This window comes from Etheostoma cragini, chromosome 9 (assembly GCF_013103735.1).
Source record: "Etheostoma cragini isolate CJK2018 chromosome 9, CSU_Ecrag_1.0, whole genome shotgun sequence".
In the NCBI taxonomy this organism is placed as follows: domain Eukaryota; kingdom Metazoa; phylum Chordata; class Actinopteri; order Perciformes; family Percidae; genus Etheostoma; species Etheostoma cragini.
Window position 1 is genome coordinate 6,418,648 of NC_048415.1, and position 24,325 is coordinate 6,442,972.

Here is a 24,325-nt window from a genome sequence, read left to right on the forward strand (position 1 = left end):
AGATAAGGATAAAGGATAATAATTTAATGACACCTGCCTCCACATTCTTCTCTGATAAATGTGTAAGCCCCCCCCCCCGAAAAAAAACAAACAACTTGGGTCAAATTTCCAGTCATGTGTCTAGGTAAGTGTTGGTTTTCTTTGCTGAAAGGAATAATCATTTTTCTTTAGTCTGCCACCCAACAAGTAAAGTGAGCTAGTGAAAGTGTTGAGATATAAAAGCATCAAACATGCATTTAAATGAAAGAGATGACTTTGACTGACTTGTACAATCCTCTAACGTGTTGGCTCAGCACCGTTGAATTGTATGTACAGAACGCAGGACCTCCCGGAAGTTATGATTGGGTCTATTGAGAACTGTTTTGTAACTACAGGTTGTGATGCATAATGTCTTTTTGGCTTATGTCCAATAAAAGTCTTTTGATTAGTCCCAGAATAAATCACAACTCTTAAGAAATACTGCCTAAACAAATATTGTAAGTGTAACAAAAATATCCTTTACTAAGATGCTTTCAAGATGGAAAAAACAGTGAATCTAGCTGTGACTAGGTATTTTTTCTCTGTGTGTGTGTGTGTGTGTGTGTGTGTGTGTGTGTGTGTGTGTGTGTGTGTGTGTGTGTGTGTGTGCGCGCACATGTGTGTGTGCTTGCGTGCGTGCACTGAGGAAGGCAAGTTGCTGATAAGGCTTCCAGGCAGGGAAAAGACTGTTTATGTATTGAAACAGACACCCACTGAACTGATCACAGTAAACATCTCATTGCACAGGCAAAGTAGAAGTTACCTGAACTATGGTGAGTTCTGTGTGTGTGTGTGCTTAAAAACAAAGTGACAGAGAGAGAAAAGGTCTTACAGATTGAAGACTTTCTTGTATGTTTGCATACTGTACATGCATACAGTAGTGACACAATGCACTGAGTATACAAAAACTGTATGCCGCCCTTTTTTCCTATTTATATCACAGTATTATTGCATGTCTAACTTCAATAATTTCTCATTCTCCATCTCTCATGCAGTAGGTGTATGTAGTCCTTATGTGAATATGCAGGGTGACAGGAACAATGAATGCAGAGAGCAAAGACCAGACCACAGGGACACAATAAAGACAGACACAATAGTTTCAGCTACATTCCTGCTATGTATCTATGCTATGCTATCTCTCTTGCTTCGTATGCATTCAGACTGGCCCAGATGCTTTCCTTTGTATTTCATAATGTCACATTTCCCTGGTTTGTTCTGTCATTTCTCATTGGCGCCCCAGAGAAGTCACTATAACCCACAAATTCAGCTAAACATTACAATGTGTCATTCTAGCAGCCACAGAGTGGCTTGTTTTGAAAGAGGAGTAGAGAGAAAATGCATCTGTGCTATGCTCAATAGTGTGCATAACAACAGCTTTGGTGCTTTTTCACTGTGTGAATGCTCAAAGGGACTGCAGTAGAGTAGCAAACTACAGCCACATAATTGCAATAATTTGCCCTTTGTACAGGATTAGTTTTTGATGAAAACGTGCTGTCAGGAATTTAATCTAGGCAATTTTTGGCCTTTCCATCAGGTATGAAACAATACATCCGCTTCAGCTCAAACAAAATGTGATCAGCTTTTATCGATTTTTGATGAAGCACTTTCCAGGAGGTGATGGCAGGAGTGGAACTTCAGCATTAGTTTCTCATTGTCTTCCTAAAGAAGATCTTATCACCCAGTGTCACTCAATCTGATCCCAGTGTCACTTTTATCTCATCTCAATCTCTGTCTAAAGTGGTGATGTTGTTCAGAAGGACAGAGACAAACAAATAAAACAACAAAGAGGGTGCATGGGCCTCAGAAAAAAGGTATTTGAGGACAGACAGAAACAGAGGAGGAGAAACAGAGAGAGAGTTCACTGGAGAGAATCACTAAGAGTGTGCAAAGCATGGCTAGGCAATAACCTGATTGTCGTCTGTTCTCTCCCACGGACAGCCTCTTCCTGTAGGGCTGAACTCTGCTGACCTGTGGGGGCGAGAGACTACACAGACTACAGCCTGGGCTCCAATATCTCTAATAATCACTACAGCCAAGAAATCACAGCTATAGAGCACTGAGGGAATGGGAAAAGACCAGATATGTTTATGTGCCGGTTATTTTATCAATGTTTTACTGCACGGTATGTCTCGTATTTCTCTCTTTGTTGACATAGCTTGTTTATTCCCGACTATGAATCAACCCTGAAGCCACTAAAGCAATGACCAGAGTAGACAGCCAATGTGTCTAAACCTCCCATCTATAAGGGGAGAGTCGTAAGCTATACATGTAAACCGATGCAATGATACTCTTACAGGCAACAATGGGAAACAGTGGCCCTGTACTGGAGATCAAAAGAGTCCTGCTGTTGACTGCATTGCCACATGATGATAGTCAACTGCAACTGATTAACTCGAGCAAATCTGCAAGTGCCTGTAGTTAGGTCAGCTAGCATAAGTGACGCAAAGCTCACTACAGTAGCTGCATGGATTTCTAGGGAACCGCTTTGTGTGTTTACTTTTGATCTCACTCACAGATAAGTGTTTGAGATGTAAATGTAGGTTTTCTTGTAAAGCTGTATGAGGCTTGCACTCTTGCCTGTTGTTTTGGGGGAGTCCATGTTTTCCAAATCAAACTAGGTAGGATTGAGCAATTTGATTTCCAATTTAAAAAAAAATTTGCCATAGTGGTAGCTGGCCCTGTAATAGCTGTATTTATGATTTTCCAGAAAATATACTGTTGCAATATATATAATAACAATATAAAAATGACATATACAGTAATAGATTTTATCCATTTTGCTCATTAATAAAACAGACTTTATGGGTGAAAAGGCCAACAATTATCTGTAACAGTAGATAAAAGTACCACCCAAGAAATTCTCTTTACATATTATTTAAACTGCGGACACAAACACAAAACTCCTGGATTAAGCCCAAAGGGTTGGTTAAAGCATATTCACGTTTTCCACAGATTTCTTTAAATTTGTCCAACTATCTCCAGGCACATCTGAACTAACTCTGTGCCACACTGTGCAAGCGGGAAACAGGAGGCTGCCTCGGCTCTCTCAGCACATTTGTTGAGTCTGACGAGAAGCTACATGGGGTCGCAACCTTGTCTAAGCAAGTCCCAGGAATCTCTCCTTCCATAAGTGAAAAAATGGGAGGAGGGAGCGATGCATTGTAGGTCAAAGGTGTGTCGACGCTAAAGGAGTTAAATCTATTCGGTGTTCATGCTGTGAGAGTAATGTATTACATGTGAAAAGATTTGACAGATACAACAACTAAACTAAAATGAATGATCGCTAAGACCAGGCCTAACATAAATCAGATGTGAGCCTTAATCATAGAGTAAAGATGTTTAAAGATAAACAGTTCATACAACATACAGTCATCTCACTCCTCTGGACCACTGAGTATTGCTCACACAGCAGAGCCATCTTTATCTGCCCTAGGGGAGTCCTTTGTGTGAGTGTAATGTTTTCCTTTGAGTTAAAAAGGGAAAGCCGCAAGATAGCATGTTCATAAATCTTTATAATTCAAACAAAATGCAGTGAATTTTGAAAAACTGGGGCCACATGTTGGGAATGGCTTTGGGGATTTGCATAATTGCTGATAACAATGGGAATCATTTCTTTGGGTAAATAAACTGTCTTTTGAGGAAATTTGTTTCTGGTCTGGATCCAGTTACAAGCAAACAAAGAGAATGTGGGCTCTGGCTTTTTACTCCTACTCAGGTTTTTTTTTTTTATAATAAGAGGAGAAGAGACGTTATCAGGAAAGAGGAGGTAAAACTGTAGAAAACCAGAAGGAGCTCTAGAAGGAGGCCTTGCAGGTGACTCAGCTGGCAGAGCTTCTACCATGAACTTGTGAAATCAGGGGTTCAAGTCTGGCTCACAGCCCTCACACCCGCTCTCTTATCTTTCCTGACACTCTCCATGGTTCCCTTTCTTGACAGCAGGGGTGTCAAACTAATCTGGAAGATGAAGTGAAACCAAAGGGGAGAGGTTTGTTTATTGGCATTGTAGAGCAACAGCTGCCTGCGGCTACAAAGAAGAAGGGCTGAACCCTTACAGTTCTTCAGCCTGCTTCTCTCTCCACCTGTATTTCTTTCTGTGTGTTTCTTCTCTTTTTCCATTATCTGTTTTGCCACACTGGCAAGCACACTAACACAGCAGAGCACTGCAGGCAGAAGGACTGCACAAAGTGCAGCAGCTGGATGTTGGACAGGCCTGAGGAACAAGGCCCCGCTGGGTTACACACCATAGATGTTCTTTATGTACGGCGATATTCAAATAGAGAAATGGCTGAGGCTGAAGAAGCTGAAAGAAGAAAGTGGCAGATAAGAATGAGTTAGGAAAAAGTGAAAAAAGGCATGTCAAACAGCTGAAATACAGAGAGAAAAAAGGTAAACACAATGGGCCGACATATAATTGAGTAGAGAGCTGGAGAGTACAAAATGGAGGAGGCTATCATAGCTTTTTAACTTGGCAAAAAGAACCACCGCAGTGTCAATAAATCACAGGCAATATGGCTGCAAAGCCACCATTACCGGCAGCTGTATCTAAATAAAATGTAATATGAACTAAAAGAATCCATTCAACAGAATCCATATACTGTTAAGATCTGGTCTAGCTTGTTAAAAAAAATACTAAAAACAATGTATGCAACTCAACACAAGCTATTTAAGATATTTATATTGTGTGACTACATGTCTTGCAGTGGGGTTAAGCATCTGATGTAATGCATAAACATTCCCAAATCAGAATAATGAGGTTTTTGTTGTTCATCCCATTCTGCCAATAATTTCGTACCCAATATGCACCAAGCGTAACTAGAACTGCCTATCTCGCAAAGATGTGCAGATGATCTTTGCTGTGCCACTTTCCCATGTGATCATTTCATTAATCATAGTGAGAGTTGGGGATGATGGGAAACATGAGTGGACAAGCAATTAGGACACTGTGAGAAAAGGGAATCGAGGGACATCAGTCAGATGAAATAGGGAAACATAAGGAGCTTGAAGAGAAGTGAGGAGCGGAAATAAAAACACGTAATCAAGAGGGACAGCCAAGTGAAACAGGCAGACATGATGCAGATGAGGTGTTATTAATTATTGGACTGTAGTACACAACTTGGACTCATTTTTACAAAAGGGCTTTTAATTTTCCTTCCTTCTTGCTGCCAGCCGAGATAATTTATTAGCTGGGTTGTCAGCATGCATACTTTATATTATACTTGTCGCACTGTTGCTTGCTCTGGAGGGAACTACTAGAACATTTGGGTCCTTGTAAATCATAGAGTGTGGTCAAGACCTACTCTATCTGTAAAGTGTCTCAAGATAGATTGATACTATAAATAAAAATTGAATTAAATGGGGCTAATTTTAAGGTAAGTGCTGCTCCCCTGCACTTTTTTTCTCTTTCTGATCACATCCCTGCAATCAGTTTAATTAACCAAAGTGCTTTAGATCTTGCGATGTAAGCATTTTCACTGGGTCCTGCTCAATCATTGCCAAGCTCTGCTGCAAAATGTTGCTACTTGAACTTCATATTGACAGCCCTCTAATTTGCTTACCCAGGATGTAATGGAGCAATGCTGTGACTGCTGCGCACCCACCTGTCTGTCTGTCTGTCTGTCTGTCTGTCAGTCGTACAACTGGGTGAATACAGTTGAAAGAAATGCACACCACACACAAACACAAACGAGTAGACACACAGATATAGTGTACCCACATTAACAAGTAACCCACATTTACTGCAGCTTGAGAGCATGCAGTACCTGCACAAACGAGAGGGACAAACACACAGATGCACTCACAGATGTTGAGAATCTGGGCCAATAGGGACATCATTTCAACCTCCCAATCTCCTTTTTCAAAATCTCATCGACCCCACATCTATCAAAAAATGTCTTATGGTAGGGGGGGTAAACCCCAGTTTAACTCACCTCATTCTGTCTCTCACTGTTCTTATAGAAGCCATCTATTAATGCAGTAACAATGGGGTGAGTTGGGAATAAGTAACTCAGTTCCTACCAGAGAACAGACCAAAGGCATTATCCCTTCAGAGAGAGAGAGAGAGAGAGAGAGAGAGAGAGAGAGGGAGAGAGAGAGAGAGAGAGAGAGAGAGCTAACCTATCCATATTTATGTGGAAGATTCCCAGCAGTCCCAGTTTCTTAATGCCAAAGCAAATATTTCACGGAAGAGACAAGTGTCTAGGACAATGGCTCGCCATTTAGCCATAAACATGCCAGGCAATCTTTTCTATGCATATCCAATTAGATAAAGGTTGAGGACTTAAAGCATACTGACCACTGCCAAATGTTGTAGCCAGTGGAATGCTGTCCGCCACCTAATTGCTCTTACAGTATGATAAAATGCCATGAATTGATATCACTCTTTACATATGTATAATAGTAGAAAATGATTGCTGTAGGGAAGTTGAGTCAATGCAGGACAATGAGAAAGCAAACTAGCATATCGAGTTGTGGGCTGGGAGGAGCTGCAGGTTCCAGGTTGTTTTTGTTACCAGTTAATTTTAATAATATGCTTTGGAAACTCATCATGGAAACCGAGAAGTATCCTGGATATTTTAACTCTACCACAGGTTTGCATTACTTTGTTTTTGAGGAGTCCACTGATCTTTTTGGGGTTCGGCAGTAAGTATAACTGATGGTCAACTGTGTCCAATGACATAAAAAAGTTGTCCTTCCATAAGAATTGATAGTCTTAATTTTGCATAAAACATATTTTGATATACTGTTTAAAGAACTACACATGTTATTAGCGTTACCTGTAAAACAGTGATTATATTAATAATCTGGTTGGCAGTCTGAGATAAACGTAAATGTTATTTGAAGATTTTGCCAAATATTTGCATGACTCAACAGAGATGCTCAGCCAATTGGTATTCTCATTTTAGGTCAATTTATTTTCTGTTAGTCATTCATTCTCTAAATGTGTTTCTAACATTTAATTTGAAAGCAGTGCCAATATGATGCTAGTTTGTTTTTAATTGCTTGATATCGAGATCTCCATATACTGACTTAATGGGGCCTGGATTAAAATTAATTTAGGAGATAAATTGTACGTCCACTGAGAGGTATACATTTTTGTTACAATGTTATTTTTGAAAAATGTAAACAGCACAAATGTGTTTCTAACATTTAGTCATTCAACAACCCGGTAGAAACCCTTAACTCTGTATGTTGTGTAAGAGTAAGACAACCCAAATTGTACTCCAATCTCCTTCTCACTTTTTCCTAAGTAGAAGAAAAAAACCTTCCCAACTCTGTAGCACCCGGCTGTTGCTTTGAAGTACAATTTTTTTCTTACCTCGTTAACCAACTCCCACTCTTTTAATCATCAGCCCCTTTCTGCTTTGCCGTGAGCCAAATCGAATGTCTGAAAATAAAACATCTCAGCCTATGTCATGTAGCGTGAAATATGATAATATATGTAAGAAAAACGTTTTCTCAGGGGAAATTGATTTTCCCCTCTGTTGTTACTTTGGCATAATCCATCACTTTTGGTCAGAGGGTTGTAGCTGCATTGTTTGCACCTTGAATTATCTTATATGAGTATTTATTTTTTATTGGCAACTTTTAGGCGTGTTAAGGAGACTAAACGCGTTCCCAATTATTTATTGTTTAAAAAAAAGAAAAATGTATATGCAGTCATTTGTTGTGGCAATACCTTCTGTAATATACATGAGTTTTGGACATTTGTTGACATTAAAAACACAACTATTAAACACTGGGCCAATGTCAGCAGATATACATATTACATAAGAACAGAGACAGGATTCAATTAGGATGATTAATGAGATTATCAGAAAGCGGAGATTGAAACTACCAAACCTTATCAATCTATTCTTCCTGCTGATTCCACATGTCTGTATCCACTTTCGTCGTCCTAAAAACTGCAGTTATTCAGTTGGACAGCTTATTGAAACTTAGATATGGGTTCTTCACCATGTTGGTAGTGCATCCCATCACACTGCAGCTTTTAGAAATGTTGCTGCTGTTGACAGAACTGACAAGGAGGCACCTTCACACAATTCAAGTCAATGGAGAGCGGAGAGTTGTTTTCCCCTCCGGTGGGGGGAAGGACTAAAATATGCTTAGTCTCTATGTGAACATTAACAGATTTGTGCAGTGGCGGATGTGTTTAGGGAGAGTTCCAGAAGGAGGGGGCAGCTATAGAGAAGGCTCTGTCGCCCAGGTCCGGGTAGTGTAGTAATAGAAACTATTATTAACAAACAATGTCAAGCTTTCAATCTTCATAGATTACACCCGTGTGTACTGTCACCTAGCTACTGAATAGAGGGTTTTAACGGACGTAACATGAATGCGCGGCCATATTGGAGGCAATCGGTGTAAACTACTGAACGGAGAAAAATGCCTGGGGCGCTTTGGATACTTGAAGTGAATGTAGCCATGTTTAAACAACAGAAAAGCTCATCAAAAAGCCTCCAAGATGCAAAGGCATAATAGGGAAGGACTTGGACCACAAGAAAAGGTGTGATATCTCGAGAAATTACTGTTTATTGGCGCTGAAGATCCCTACGAGTTGGCTCTCCTCTTCTTTGATCCATGACGACCTGGTGATTCTTCCTTCAGTTGCAAATCCCGATATATTCAACTACCTGGTTTTCTAGCCGAGCCCACACACAGCGGAAGACCTTTAAGCCTACCAAGGTATTGAGTGCTATAACAAGCACCTACTTTGCATTCCTCTCCCTGGTTTTTAATAACTTATGCATAGTCCATAACATTCCAAATGTTTTTCGCGTTCTGACCTATTGGTGCAACCTAAAACATGACAATAATTAACCATTTTCTTGACAACGTTGGGGATGGACTACAGTTCCTGTGCTTTGTTGTGATGGGGAGTACCTCCAATATGGCGACTACCCGTCTGATCGCGTATCGTGAAAACCCTCTGTTGGAGTGGGTAGATTCCTGACATGAAATCTTTTGAATACTGATTGGTTTAAAAAAGGGAATTACTATTTTTTCTAATACTGTCTCCATAATACTGTGTAACCCATTAACCCATTTCTGAGCTATCTGGATCCTTGACCTATATTCAATAATGCTTTTTAAATCCATGCATGCCCTGCCTCATAGACTTTTTTAATTCACAGTTAGTGTCTCCCTCTCTGAATTATATTTACTTTAGGGCATAACAATGTGTTTGACATCTTACCCGAGATTTACACCACTGAAAATAATTTGCAGCATTTTTTTCCATAAAATGTGGCGTTGAATTAAAACCTACTTGTACAATCCTAACCGTGTAAAGATCATCTCTTCTCTCCAATTACGATACCCTCCTCTATATTAAGACTTCCGTATTCTACAGTAACGTCTCCCTTTATTGTCTGAATCCCATTCCTCACCTGGACTGCACTTTTAACATCGTTATCCTTTTTAATTAAGCAATAGAGTTTAGTGACCTATCATACCAGCCTGAGTTGAGATCTAATCAGCTGGAATAAATGAAAACACCTGTGTAGGTCTGCAGGGCCTTTAAATGGGTCACACTCAGTGGCACAGGTGGTGCTTGTTGAGCTAATTGCGGGTTCAGACTTAATAATGCATGAGTGAAGAAAGGGACAAAACAGCATAATACCAGTTCAAAATAAAAATAAATATTTATTCTGATCCATAGGTCGCAAGCTCTTTAAACGTACTTACACTGCAGTCTAATATTGTCGTCTCTCCCTCTGTGCCTCCAGCTGGTCTCTTCTCCTTCTAGATGACACCTCATCTTTTCTTTTGTCCTGATTAAGTTCACTGCCCAACACAGAGTGTGCTTCTTTTTATACATCCACTGTCTAGCACTTACCACTCACTTAAATCTCATAATTATCGTATGGGTATTTTCTGACTCATTTAATGGTGCATCATTTGGAGGCATACAACATTGCAGTGTACCACTAAAAGGACCATTTTAATTGCATTCAGGCTGGCTTAGCTTTTGGCCTATGTATCTCCTGGTCACAGCAATAAGAAGAGAAGGGAAAATATCGATCAGTGCTTTCTTAACACCAGTGAATGAGGCAGTTGGTAGATGATGTTCAGTCAAACATAACAATGGTGTTACTATCAAAAAGTTTGGAAGATGTTGAAAGTCTCCTCTCCAGTTTGTGTTAGCTAGGAGACTGCACAAGTGGAAAGCAGCTTTTAACAGGCTAGACAAGGCATAAGGGTTGGTGAAGTTATATATATCAAAATGCAGTGCACTGATCTCAGTTTGGTTCTAATTTAAGGTTTCAGAGGTCAGACAGTCCCATGAAATCCATCCGTGATCCCTGAACAGATCATGTGTAAATTTCATGTTAATGGAGACGAAGACCTGAGTCATTAATTCCAAGGACAGCTTTTATTCTGCTGTAAACCAAAGAGAAAGACACACAGATAGCTGGACAAAGAGAGGAAGGAGGGTGTATTCCCTGAGCAGGGGGTAGATATCAAATGAAATCTGGCTCCCAGTCCTCTCCTTTATGACTCCTACTCTTTACTCCAAGGAGAAATAAGAAAAAAAGGGGTTGCCAAGGTCACTTTGCTTCTCCCTTTCTCTCCCCCTCTTAATCATTCACACGCAATCAACTACTAAAGACACATGAATGTACTATATTCTCAGAGGATTGAGGGTAGACATCATTTCCCCTGATTGGAGTCTTGCTTAATTAGTAACTGCAGCGGCCATGACTAATTGTTGGGTTGCTACATACACAAGCACCCAGAAGATACCCATTAGGATACTCTGTTGCTTTACATAAAGCAACATGAAGGATTTTAAACATCAGTCATCATGATTTAGCAAATATTTGCGATAGTAAATAAAACTTGAAGGGCTCTAGGAGAAAAACAGATGAGTTACTGCCTAGCAATAATCACCTGAATCAAACTCAAACTAGACAGTACAATCACAGACCACAGAAATTCAAGGTGCTCAAAGCAATTTTGGGGGATGTCACTTCTTGTTGACGTTCAAAGTATTGAACAAAACTGTGGCTAGCTTCCCCCTCCCTTCTCCACATCCCGTCCCCCCCTCCTCTCCCTTCCGCGCACTAACCCCCCAGATCCCACCCCCAAATCCTTCTTGTCGGTAATTCGCTGGAACACTGTTCATGCTTCATGGTGCAAGTGGGCACAGTTTGTTTTTGTTGCTGTTTGTGGGAAATCCGACCTTATGCGAGTTTGGGAGCACCATGTTCCATACCACATAATAACATTCCATTCGTGTTGACTATTAGGCCTATATGCAAAGTACCTGTGTAATGTCTTGTACTGGATAAATGTATTTTCCTTCCCTACAGTGTATTACGATAGAGGCAAAGACCTCAGCTGAGGTAGACGCACTAACGTTACAACTGCAGTGTTTACCATTGCACAATAGCCTAGCAGCTATAGCCGAGTTTCCTTCTGTTTATGGCTTCATCACGTTAAAATGGCACAGCTGAATTTCAGCTTGCATGTACTTTTTGTAGCCTAAAATAGAGCAGCTTATATTGGTAGATAGCAAAAAGTTAGCAAACTGCTGAGTCGCCCCTCTCTGCTCTCTGTCTGCTCAGCTGCTAGACGGGCTGCAACATGTGTCGTAAGGTTTAAGCTGATGTGTTTGGGGGGTAACGCCATTCACTTTAGCGGCAGTATTGACAATAGATAAAGCCACCGTGTTTTGAGAAGCTCTAGCTTGTTGTTTTATTCTTATATTTTAAATTTAACTTTAACTCTGCTAACTCATACCGATGGCTCTCTTTCCGCGACCACATGGACACCGACATCACTCACTTGGAGAATGGTAGGCACCCTACCATTCTCGCTCTAACTTACGCTACTCGTGCTAACGCAGGATTTTCTTGCTTTTCAACCGCAGTAAGTCCATACTGTCCCAGCCCTACTACAGAGACCACATTTTTTTACAGTGCAGAGGACAGGCAGCTAGCGTATAGTGAAGAGATGTTTGATGTATGTGACAAAAAATGTTGTAGCCTAAAAAACGTTTGACCTAGCTTAGAGCAAAGGTTAAAGGTCAATGAAACGATGTTTGCAGATGATGATCCCAGAATTTAAAATTGCATGTAAACTCAGACATTGTGCTAAAAATGTTGAATTGCAGTTGTTAGTGTTGTTAGTCTTTTTCTGGAACATATTAATAGTGGAAAAAACACATGAGTTAATTAATCTCAAAGTGTTCCTCATACCTTAATTATTTCTTCATTTGAGGAAAAAGACAGACGCCTACAGTACATCCTCAAATCCCTCCTCCCTACTCTCAACCGCATATCAGCCTTCTCCAGCATAATTTTGTTTCCAAAGCTTTCCAAATTCCCAGCTTCTTGAAATAGGTTTGAGCTGCTCTCTGGTGACATGAAATGAAAATATATTTAGGTTCACTTTCACTGTGACAAAGGGGATAGATTCAAAAGTGACTCAGACACTCTTTGCATCTCTGTCACACACACACACACACACACAAACACATTGTTTGCAACACTGTCTCACTGCTGCTGAAAACATTATTTTTTAAAAAGAAAGAAAAAAGAAAATGCAGGTAGCCCCCTGAGATATCCCTCAGAGCTTCCTGAAAGGATGCTTTGAAGCCTTATTTGTTTGGAGAAAAAAAACAAATTTGAATTTGGGCAAATAGGTTTGACTGTAATCGACAGCAAGAATAGAGAGATTTCTGGAGAGAAGGTATAAGTTGTCCCATTGGAACGAGCATTTAGTGGCCATTAGGAGAACTGCAGCTTAAGGCCCTTCTGCTTTGGCTTCCACTTTTCAGCCGCTATAACTCCAACTTAGTATAAAAAGAAAAGCACTAAACATTTCATAAGACTTTCCTCAAGGCCACAGTCAGTCCAGGACACGGGCGCTCGGTTAGTTGACTGCATATTCACACACAATGACAGCTCGAAAATCCAAATGGAGAGAACACAATATGGTTTGGCCTGAAGGTAGCTAATTTAAAAACACAGACTTTGTTAAGGCAGCAGAGAGGATTTCTACACAAAAGGCTGACTGGCTGACTAAAGGCAGTGCAGATCTTTTCCAATGCTCAAATGTTTCAAGCTCAAGTGCAACTTAGTTGCAGTTCTTGAGGGAGGACAGAGCTTTACTTCTTTCCTCAACTAGTATCTCTCTCTACCAATGTGTATTCTGAATGGTTTTCTGTTCATCAAAGAGCTTGCTCATGATCATGTGGTAAAAGAGAAAAGAAACCACAAACAGGAAACTAGCAGAACGAGGGTTCATGGGAGCTGATCACCTCAGCAGGGATTCCCCTGGTCTTCAAAGGATCAAATATATATATATATATATATATATATATATATATATAAATATATTCACTAGATGGAATAAAGCAATGTTTGTTTCCTGCCTCTCTTATTTTAGCTCCTGAGATGAGGGCACACTTGACCATTTCTCTGACCTGTCACAGCGTTACGCCTCAGCTTTCTTTTACCTGCTGCTACTCTCTCACCACTGTGGCCATAATATCATGACAACTTTATGCTGTCCTGCTATCGTTATTTTTTCGCACTAAACAACTGACCTGGGAAATACACGGATTGGCTGTCAACCTGCCAGTGTTGCAAAAGCCACTTTGAATTACAGCTTTGCAAGCTTGTAAAAATAAGGAGGCTACCTACAGTAGGGAGGGCTGAACACAGTGGTGAGTGCTTTTTCTGGACCTTCACACTTCACACTTACGATAAAGACAATAAGTGAAGGGGACACAGGAGTCAACCAAGATTGAATCTTATCTCAGCAATAAAAAAACATTTAAATAAAAAAAATGTTGAAGACTTCAAAGAACCCACTTTTCATTAAATCCCTAAATAGCTTATAGTTAGCACCAGCTCACAGTGTGACTACATTAACCAAATATTAATCGAGCTGCAAGGAATTAATTTATTAATTTTGTAATGTCAGACATTGATGAGTGGCCATCGCAGCTTCATATATAGCCCCGAGTGATGTCTTCAAATTATCTAGTGCAACTATGAAAAAAAACCATTTAATTTGCAATCGTATCAATAAGAAGCCAGCTAATCTTAGAAAGTCTGAGGCTGTGACAAGCAAATGTTCAGAATTTTTACTAAATGAAGGACTTATATGATTACCTGACAGTCTTAGTCTTTAAGAAATGGTTCCACATTTTAGGAAAAAAAACTTATTTGCTTTCTGTTCAAGCGTTAAATTAGAAGACTGAGCTGTGCTTGAAAGAACCAGAGCCAGAAGACAATCACAGATTTGCGTAGTTTAGAATAAAGACTAGAACCAGGGGGAAACAAGTAGCCTGGTAGTCTGGTTCTGTTCAAAGATCCAAAATTGTATCTTGTTTGTCCATCTCTGGCTCTAGCGCTGCCAGATACAGTTTTTTTTTAGTCTGGAGAACTTTTACTTAAGTAACAGTGACCAACATGCCACCCCCGTAAAATGAGGAACGGCAAATCAACAATAAGTATGAGCGATGCTAAAAAAAGAGGAAGACGAGAATCCATTAATATGCATCAAAGCTGCTGTACATGACACACAGACAGTGAAATGTAATGCCTGAAATCCTGTCTAATCTTGAAAATGGCAAGGCACAGCAATGTGACACATCCATTGATCCACCCCTCAAGACCTTAAACAGCAAGATCCATCTATCCATCCATCCATCCATCCATAGGACCATAGATGGCTGGATGGATGGATGGATCTTGCTGTTTAAGGTCTTGAGGGGTGAGAGGCAAGGACACTCTGGACAAGATGCAAGTCTACAGGGCTGACATTGTTTCCCCAAATCAATTAGAGCGGTGTCTAAGATGTCAATTGTAGCACAGGGGCGCAGTGGATTAGCATATCAATAAAAAACCTATGTTCAATTGAAAATCACCTTGAGGGAAGTACCCTTTGAATCAAAAAATCCCCTTAATAACCATCTGTTATTTTATAATCTCTTACTACAACACAGTGTGAGTGATTGGGGGGGCAAAGTCAAAAACCTTAATCTTTCCGCCTCTCCATCAAAAGCACTGAGTTACATTTAGACCACTGTCAAGAGGTTGACAGAGCAGATGGCCAGATGCATACAGTATAGGACAGATCGCTTAAGATGACCTCTGTCTATGTGTTAGGCCAGTGTGTCCGACAGAGGGGCAAAAAGAGATTCAGCAAATGATTCAGAGACAGACATCATGAAGAAATCATGAAGAAAGAGTTAAACAAATGTAAGGGATATCATGTTCAGGATGATGCAAAAGGAAAGGAAAAACTATTTAAATAGAGCAAATGGACAGCCACAGCGTCACATCTATATATTTTTTTATCAAGATTATATCATATTGGGCACATAATGTCACCAGTAGAGAAGCCTCCATATGTTTCCATGAGAAAATGCCCCAAGAGTGCCAAATCCTTCTCCTTAGTGAAAATAGAATAGTAGCAAAATTAGGGTCAATAACATCTCTGTCGCTTCATCTTGTTGCCATACCAGCATGCATCATCTCATGGTCTTGACAATATTGTTCTCTAAATATTGTTTCCTTTCCGGTCCCCTGCTTTGTCTGCCAGGATAAGATGTCACCATATGAGTTGCAAGGATATTATAAAATCCTTGAGCAATAGAAATGCACAGCTTGTGCAGGTGAGAACAAGGGTAGATTGTTTAAAGCTATAGCCTGGGTGTTGTATTATGTATTTGCGCTTTGCTTTTGCTCTGCTAATTGCCAGTATGCACAACCACTCTTTGTTCTTTGTTATTCTCTCACTATCCACTTTGTTACAATTTCTTGCCTTTTTCTAATACCGCCTACAGTGTAAATGCCATAATAAACAGTCCAGAGAGTTTGAACAAAAGAAGTTATGTTATAGGCTGCTAACTGTGTTCCCATACTCAAAGCTAAACCACACAGTCACCACAAAACCCAACATAATCACATTTTAATCTTCCTCAGAACATAATAAATACATTCCAGCTGAATGTATCCAAATTGTGGATGTGGTATATGAATCTAAAATAAATAGCCTTCTTCTGTTGAGCTGCAGGCAAGTTCCCATACTCCAGGCTGTCACACAGAGCTTTCTGTCCCCATCGTGATAATGCCTGAGTGACCACTGAACGTTGACCTTAGTTCCATAATGTCAGTGTCCCTTATGCACAATGTTCCCATGAGTCAAACATCTGGGAACCAAACATTGAAAACTGAAAACTATTCTGTGTCCATGGTTGCCAACATATACCAACATACTGCTGATAGACCATACAATACAGTGAGACTGCTCAACTGAGGCATACAATACATTTACTGGCATTTGGGCTGAAACTAAAGATTATATATATTATCAATTCATCTGTTGATCACTTGGGAAGTCGCTTTTCATGTTGCTTTTCATGTCCCATGTGGACCCAAAAGTCAAGTAAGTTAACCTTCTTACGTAACATTCCTTACGTAGTTCACTTTAACCCAAACCCCAACCATGTAACGTTAGTTTTTTAGTTTGCACTCCAAGTGCGTAAAATAAAAGCAACACCATAGGGTGTTGACTAAGTTAGCACAGACCGCTGTGAACAACTCATATGAGCCTCCTGAATCTACAAACTATTACAGTAGGTGGAGCAGGCTCAGGGTGTTCATGCTGTGCAACACCGGCAGCTGTTGTGCAATTTTTCTGACATATGGAATTTACTCTAACATGGTTCTTCCGGGGCCAATGATGCCTCTGAACTCTTTCAAGAATACCAAATGCCAACCTAGTCTGATAATCAGAGTGGTTGGTCATTTTGTCTCACTTTTTGAATCACTGATGGAAATCAGTGTAGGCAGCCAGAGGTCTGGAACCAGGCTAGTGCCAGCCAAATAACTACAAACCTTCTGTGGACATCATCGGACAATACAAATCTGTTTTTACTATGTCAAGTTGTAAAGAGAGGCGTTTAGAAGGCAACAGCATTAGCCAAATGTGGACCAACAACTTGCACTTGGAGAACACAGCCAAACCTGCTGCAAATGTCCCTCAGAATTCATATTAAAAAGGGATTTACACATTAACAGTGTTGCTGGCTTGGATGGCTGTCATTTTTAATTCAATAATTATTTAATTTACTTATTATAAAATGCATGCACTAAAATCCCAACAATGGAATGAAAATGTACACCACTTGTTGCTAAGAATACTACAGAGCTTTGCCTTTAGTGAATGTGTCATAACTGTAATAAAAAAAAGGACTAACATTTTGGACATAGCGTCTCTCTTTGTTAGTCCGGGAGTCACTTACTCTTTTACTTCGCCATAAACAGGCACAAAAAAGGTAACATGGAGTGAGAGAGACCTATTTTTCTTCAAAAATCTGAGGTAAAAGCTTGACACCATCCCAACCTTCCGAATACATCTTCAATGAGACACAGATTACATGGCAGCTAGTGTTCATTTCCCACCTCTGCCATCTCCTCTCCATTCCCCCTGACCTTTTCTAAGAAGCTGAAGTCAATGAAAGACATAAGAAATGGGAAAGAAGATTATGGGACAGAGTATGAATTCGACAGAGGACCAGTGTGTTTGTGTTTATGTGTGTAAGCTAGAGATGGGGGCTGCTGAGGGTGCTCGCCACACATGTCACATCAGGAGGCATGATTATCCACCAGGATTACACTTTAATCAATCTGAAGCACTAGTCCCTGTCCACCACCGTGCTAATCCAATCAAAGGGAGGGCTCTTTCTGCCTGTCAGATTATGCTCTTCCTATTCACCACCATGTTAAACACCCCACAGAGCTGTATGTCAAGAGTCAACCGGGCTTTGGCATAAAGATGTCACACCCCCACTCAGCAGCACTACATCCAATCCACCAACAATTCATTCAATTTCAAGATTCTACAGAGAGGCTTTTCTCATTGATGAGGAAAATTAATTGTGGCAATGCATTTTAATCTTAACAGTAACAAGAATAGCATTTACGTTCTTGGCTATTATTGGTGGCTGCCACAGTGATTAGCTTTGCACTTTTAACATTCATAAAATTGTAGTTTCAAGAAAGGAACCATGTATAGCCTTGTCAAAACTATTAGTTGATTTGTAGTCAATTAGTAGATTACCATAAACACTAATGGATGATACTTAGCAATTAATAAGTTAAATCAATCATCTATCAAGCGTGTCAAAAAAATTGTGGTTCCAGAGTTTTCAGTTTTGTATCATTGGTGACTGAATATTGTTGGATTTTAGACTGCTGGCTGGGCTAATTGAACAATCTGAAGATGTTACCACCAGATCTAGGAAATTATGATGAGTGTTTTTCACAATTTTTAGACAGTCTATAGACGATTTAAACTATAGTGCTTAGTTTCTGTCACTCCCATGAAGTAATCTGTTGCATCCTGTTGGCGCGTCCACATGATACACGCTTTCCCCCACATTACATTTAGAAATGATTGTAATTTAGGCAACTCTAAAACACAATAATCCTTTTATTTTCATTAGAAATTCATCAGTAAGGGAAACATGTTAAATTCAGAATGCAAGAACAGCAAACAGGAACATGCACATGCAGTTAAAAACTGTACAAACACAAACTACATTAGGCCAGCTGTGTGTGTCTTTGTGTCTTTCATCTCATCTCTGCCAGCCTCTCTCTTACACAGCCCAGATGAATGGATGGATGAAAAGAGGGAAAGGATGGAGAGAGAGAATGAGAGAGAGAGAGAGATATTTGAAAGGGAAAGAGAAGTCACTTAGGGACAGAGGTACGTAAAAAAAGAAAGATTACGAGCATTCAGGATAAAATAATCTAAGAGGCCGGAGGAGATTTTTTTTCTGCAGACCTCTATCCATCCATTTGTTCATGCATGCACAGTAGGTGTGTGTGCATGGTGTTAAAGCTGAGAGGGAGGACAAGGGAGAGAATCATGTTTTCGGCATTGATAGAGAAGAAAGATATAGAGAAGATATTAACTAAATAGTAAATCTACTGCTAGATCAAAGACACAGATGTACAGGTTTTCCACACAGCCTACATCTTTTTACAGCAAACGCACAGATGGCCACAGACGATGATGTGCCAGATAAGTGTGCTGAACAGCAAGACACTTCGATAAAGAGACGACAGGACGGGACCAAACAGACATACTAAACATGATCCATCTGCTCCATCCTGGTGACAGGAATGTGGTTTGTTTCGCAGGCTAGTTATTTTTCTCCATATTAAACCACACTTGGCACAAATGTCCTGACTGAAATGGTTTGGGACAAATCTGGGGCTCTGGGTTGTGGCCAAATTGCTGCATTGCGTGGAGAGCACTGAAGCGGCTTAGTCGGCTGCAGACAATGCACAGCAGTGGCATCATGACACAGAAAAACAAAGCGTCAATGGGTCACTTTTGGTTTGTGTTTGTGCCACAATGCAGGCTGGCAAAGCATGTGTTGGCTTTAGCTTTCCTAAAGAAGACCTTTCTTTTCAACATTGCCTTTGTTTAATTATTTGCACTGTACTGTGAATTTTATTCTGGTATTTAACCTGTTTTTGATTAACTGTTTTTAATTTATTGTTTTTAACTTTTATCTACTGTTCTTAATTTTGTATTAATATGTACACATTTTTTATATAATTTTTTTAACAATGTGTTTGTTGTTTTGTGTAAAGCATTTTGAATTGCACTGCTGCTGAAAAGTGCTATGCAAATAAAATTGCCTTGCCTTGCCTTGACCACACAGCAGCAACAAAGTGTGATATACCCGGGCTTGATAGTACTCCATCCAACATTTTTCATATTTCAACATTTCTTTCAGTATTTCTGTTGACAGGTGCAATCTGTAGTTCTGCCGCCTGTATTGTTTGGATAGTCAATGGATTCAAAAGGGAACAATGGCTGATTTAATAGGTGTTTGATAGTAGCCTTTATAGACATTTTTATCTGCAGTTCCCTAATTTCTGGGCAATTTAACACCAAAACATGAATGTAAACACACTTAAATTAAAGCTAAAAAGTTGACAACACAGTAACTATTTCATTTAAAATAAGCTGGCGCACATAACAATTCACCCTGAGGGGGGGGATGAATTTCTGTTTAAAATGTCCTATTACAGTTGTTGAATTATTTCAGTCTGGACAATGATGGACCAACCAACATTGCCATCCCTGGAGCCAGGACACTAGCATGGCTAAAGCCACCAATGCAATGAGTACAATGGAATGAAACATAACAAATGTAATGTACGAATACAAAGACCAAAAGTTATAGCTTTGGAATTGCATTTTCTAGAAATGCTGCAATGTAAATTCACAAATGCTTTCAGTTTATACATTTGATGTAATATTTTACAGTATATTTTACTTTGACTTCTCCAGTGCTGTTCATTTATTGCACATTCCTCCAAGATTGCAACCATACAAAGCTAGATATTGCTTATATATTGATTGAGTGCATGTTCTGCACGGACTGCTCCTTTTCGTTGTGTGCTTCCATTGTATGCATCTGTATTCACTATGAAAAGGCTAGTATGTATTTAACCTTGTCACGAAAATCTGAAAGATCTATTACATTTTATGGTTACAATAATTCACAGTGACAGCTGACCAAGCAGGCTAATTTAAACAGGAAAGTCTTCTCTGTCTGTCGTAAATGTGCGGTACAACCAGAATTCGTAGTGGTGAGGAAACCAATTTGCTCTGAGACTTGGCCCGGTCTCAGACAAGAGTTTCATTAAAACACTGATGTATCTAAGGAAATATAACTGCAGTGTAATAAAATCTACTCCAAAGAGTGATTGTACTGGTGCTACAGAAACCCTCATTTAAGATGCCTGTTATATCAAGGATGCAGATTGTGCTGTCACTCGCTCCCCTCTCACCCATCACTCCTGCCTTATTTTCAGTTTTTCTGTCTCCCTTCTTACCTTCCTCCATCCCTCTGCATCTGATTAGCTGGATGCAAATAGAGATGCTTCAGTGTTTCAGGAACCCACTGCTGACTGATGGAAATATCTGATTGGGAGGTAGACATCCAGGCAGAAAGATAGATAACAGGGGAGACTTGGCCTCTGGAATGCTCTGCTGGCATTCCCTTACTTCTTCTCCAAGTCATTCATTATGTTTTGTTTTTTTACCAGGCCTTCCCAGTTGACATTGGAGAGGTAAGCTTCTTTCTCCCTCCTCTTGTCATCCCTCCCTCCATCAGTCCAACTCAATCTTTTAATTGTCTGCAACTTCACTGCTTTTATTTATTCCTCTCCCTTCCTTACTCCTTTTTTCCTCCCATTAGCTATCTCCTTCTCCTTAAAATCAAGCACAAAATCACCCCTACTTCTTTCTCATTATTTCAATTCCCCAGATACTGTATATAGTAAACACTCCACAGAATCCTATCTGTCTTGCAAATGCTTTTCTAGCAGCAAGATAAAAGGCATGCAGCACTGACTTGAAATTAGGGGCTATCTGTTATCTGATTGGCTGACATGGAGAGCTGTCTGTGGATTTTAGTTACCGGGGAGAACAAGGAGATAGTGGCACTGTGTCAGCAACTTCTGGAGCTGCAGGGGCCAGGAGAAGATAGAAGTAGATAGGAAGGCCGATCATGTAGAAGTATGTTTTGTCATAACTACACTCAAGGAATTATATTGTAAACAGTATATCCTATCCAGGCTTGGCAAACGTCACCATGAAGTATGGCAAGAAAAAAATCATGAATTAACACACTTTCTCTCCTTTCACTTTTGTTTTTTCACTATCAAACAGAATTGTTTGATAGAATCTGATGATTAAACTAATGAAATAAAGTTTCCCTCATGGTTGACTGAAATAGTTTGCCTTCTCCATGAGTCATGAATGTTGCAATTATACTGCCACTGTCTAACAACATGTTCCAAAACTGTATTTTAAAAACGCACAGAGTTACAGTTCTATTCTAAATGTGTTGTAGGCTCTACCATATTACAAGAAAAAGTCCATAAGAAGCCATGCATCCGTGCATCATCTCAAAATTGATATCTTCTAAATGAATGAAAGTACACATAAGATAAATAAAATCTGACTATCCTACATGGACTATGTGCATGGACTAAGTATGTTGTATTCCCTTTTCAATCATTTGTTGTACGGTCAAAGAATAAACCAAAAAAAACAATGAAAGTCATGACCAGTTTTGTGAGATCGATATTTCTATTGAGGAACTAGATTTCAAAATGAAGAATGGCTTTAAACGCTAGGCCCTGATTGACAGTCTGGAGAGGCCTCCCTGATGAGACAATCTTGCTGATTGGAGTCATTCATCGTGGGTGTGCCAGTTCAAGTGCTGCAATCTGGTCTGATTGTGTCACAGTGACACCTGCACCTTCCCTCTCCCTCCTCTTATGCCTCTGACTCTATTTTTGGAGTCTCTGTAGTAGATTGAGTAGAGTAGTCAGGAGTCGCCTCCTTCAAAAGGATGCACGGTGAATTTGGGGATGCTAACAGCTGCAAAGGATGCATCAGAGGCCACAATTCTTAATTTCACTTTGAGTCTTGTCAACACGTTTTCATGAATTAATTCTTGAAGCGCACACTTCAAAAAAGCAGCTCATGAATTAGAATAATAACAGATTAAGCTTTTCAGCTGTTGCCAGGCAGTCTTGCCTAATGTTGCTAGAGTGGCAGTTCTCTACTGATTTCAAGCCATTCCTGTTTCTTTGCCTGCCTCTTACCTGTTGCCTGCCAGCGGTGTATGTTCTGCCTTCCAAGTCTGCTGTTTGTTTGCCTGATCCTGACTGCCTGTCACCAAGTATTACCCTCCATGAACTATCGTTTTACTATTTGGATCCTTTTGGCTGCTGCAAGCATATGGAGCTAGAAGAGTGACAGTAACCTGTGGTATTTAAAATAAAAATTGGCATTGAAACAACAAATATTGGCATTGAAAACTGTTGAACTGAAGTATAAAACACAAATATCAAAAAGTAATGATCTCATAATCCTATGATATTATTTCATCTTGACATTTGTTTGCATCATGATGGGTTTTTCAATGTCAAATTAAATTTTTTCTTGATGTCCGTGTCTTTTCAGTGACAGTTTTTTTTTTTACGCTGTCAAGATTTTTACAATGTCACTGTTTTCAGTTTCAACTTTCTGTCACTGTTTTGGCATAAGGAGGAGGGGCCTAAGGGGAGGGATAAAGGGGGCGTGGGTTACGGGTAACTTACGGAGGCTACTGGCGAGAGACCACACCTCCAAACGAATCCTCCCAGAGTTGTTAAAACCGCATATCTGCAATGTCTTCCACACGTTCACCTGGAACCTCCAAATCTCAAGTAAGTCTGTTCATATTGACCGTTTTTTCACATAATAGGTTTCTAGGCAAATTACACACTCACTAAAAGGCTGGACGCATTCACTGACAAACTACATTAAAAGTTTACACTAAACCAGCCTGCTTCTGTGTGAAAAAATGGCAGGATTCGTCTGGAGGTGTGGTCTCTCGCCAGCAGCCTATGTAAATTCCCACAAGCCACGCCCCCTTTGTTCCTCCCCTCAGGCCCCTCCTCCCTACGCCAAAACAGTGACAGAAAGTTGAAACTGAAAAAAGTGACATTGTAAAAATCTTGACAGCGTAAAAAAAGAAACTGTCTTTGAAAAGACACGGACATCAATAAAAAATTTAAATTGACATTGAAAAACCCATCATGATGCAAACAAACGTCAAAGTGAAATAATATCATAGGATTTAGAGATTATTACTTTTTGATGTTTGTGTTTTATACTTCAGTTCAACAGTTTCAATGCCAAATTTTATTTTCAATACCACAGGTTACTGTCACTGTTCTAGCTCCATACACAAGCTGACCCTAGTTGGGAGCCAATCCCTTTTATCTGAACGCAAACAACATTTGTTATATTTGTCCACAGAGAGATATTTATGCTATAAACTGTATTTACAGTAACAGACTTTTTCATTGATGCACCTGTAAATATTTAAATGCCAGCTTTTGCTTAGTAAGAATATTGTAGTTAGTACAAAGTATTACGTAAGCAACCTCAATAACATTTATTGGCTCCAACATTGGTTTCCTGAACATTCAGTCAGAACGCACTGGGAACTCTTTGTATATAATGTGTGTGCACATAACAATAGAAATAGAAAACACTGGGCAAACACTCTGAGACACAAAAGTGCCCACCTGGTCCCTGGCGGGAAACAAGTGTTTTAGCAGCTCCAACAACAAGCTGTGAGAAAGTGAAATGCACAAAAACACACTAACAGGTGGAGGGGAAGACAAGGTAAAGTCCACATTAAATCTTGGTCAGTCAGCAGCCCCACTGAGGGGGCAGACACTCTGCAACTCACACAAGAAAG

General features: G+C 39.8%; 1 protein-coding gene and 1 long non-coding RNA gene across 3 annotated transcripts in view; one reads left to right on the forward strand and one right to left on the reverse strand.

The window, feature by feature from the left end:
- The window catches only part of kank4 (KN motif and ankyrin repeat domains 4), a 69,072-nt gene that overhangs the window by 34,044 nt on the left and 10,703 nt on the right, over positions 1-24,325 (reverse strand). The window lies entirely within an intron of this gene.
- Positions 1,311-23,296, forward strand: LOC117950945. The gene is made up of 3 exons (XR_004658012.1): positions 1,311-1,321; positions 2,613-2,617; positions 23,222-23,296. It is a non-coding gene; the product is annotated as an uncharacterized LOC117950945 (long non-coding RNA).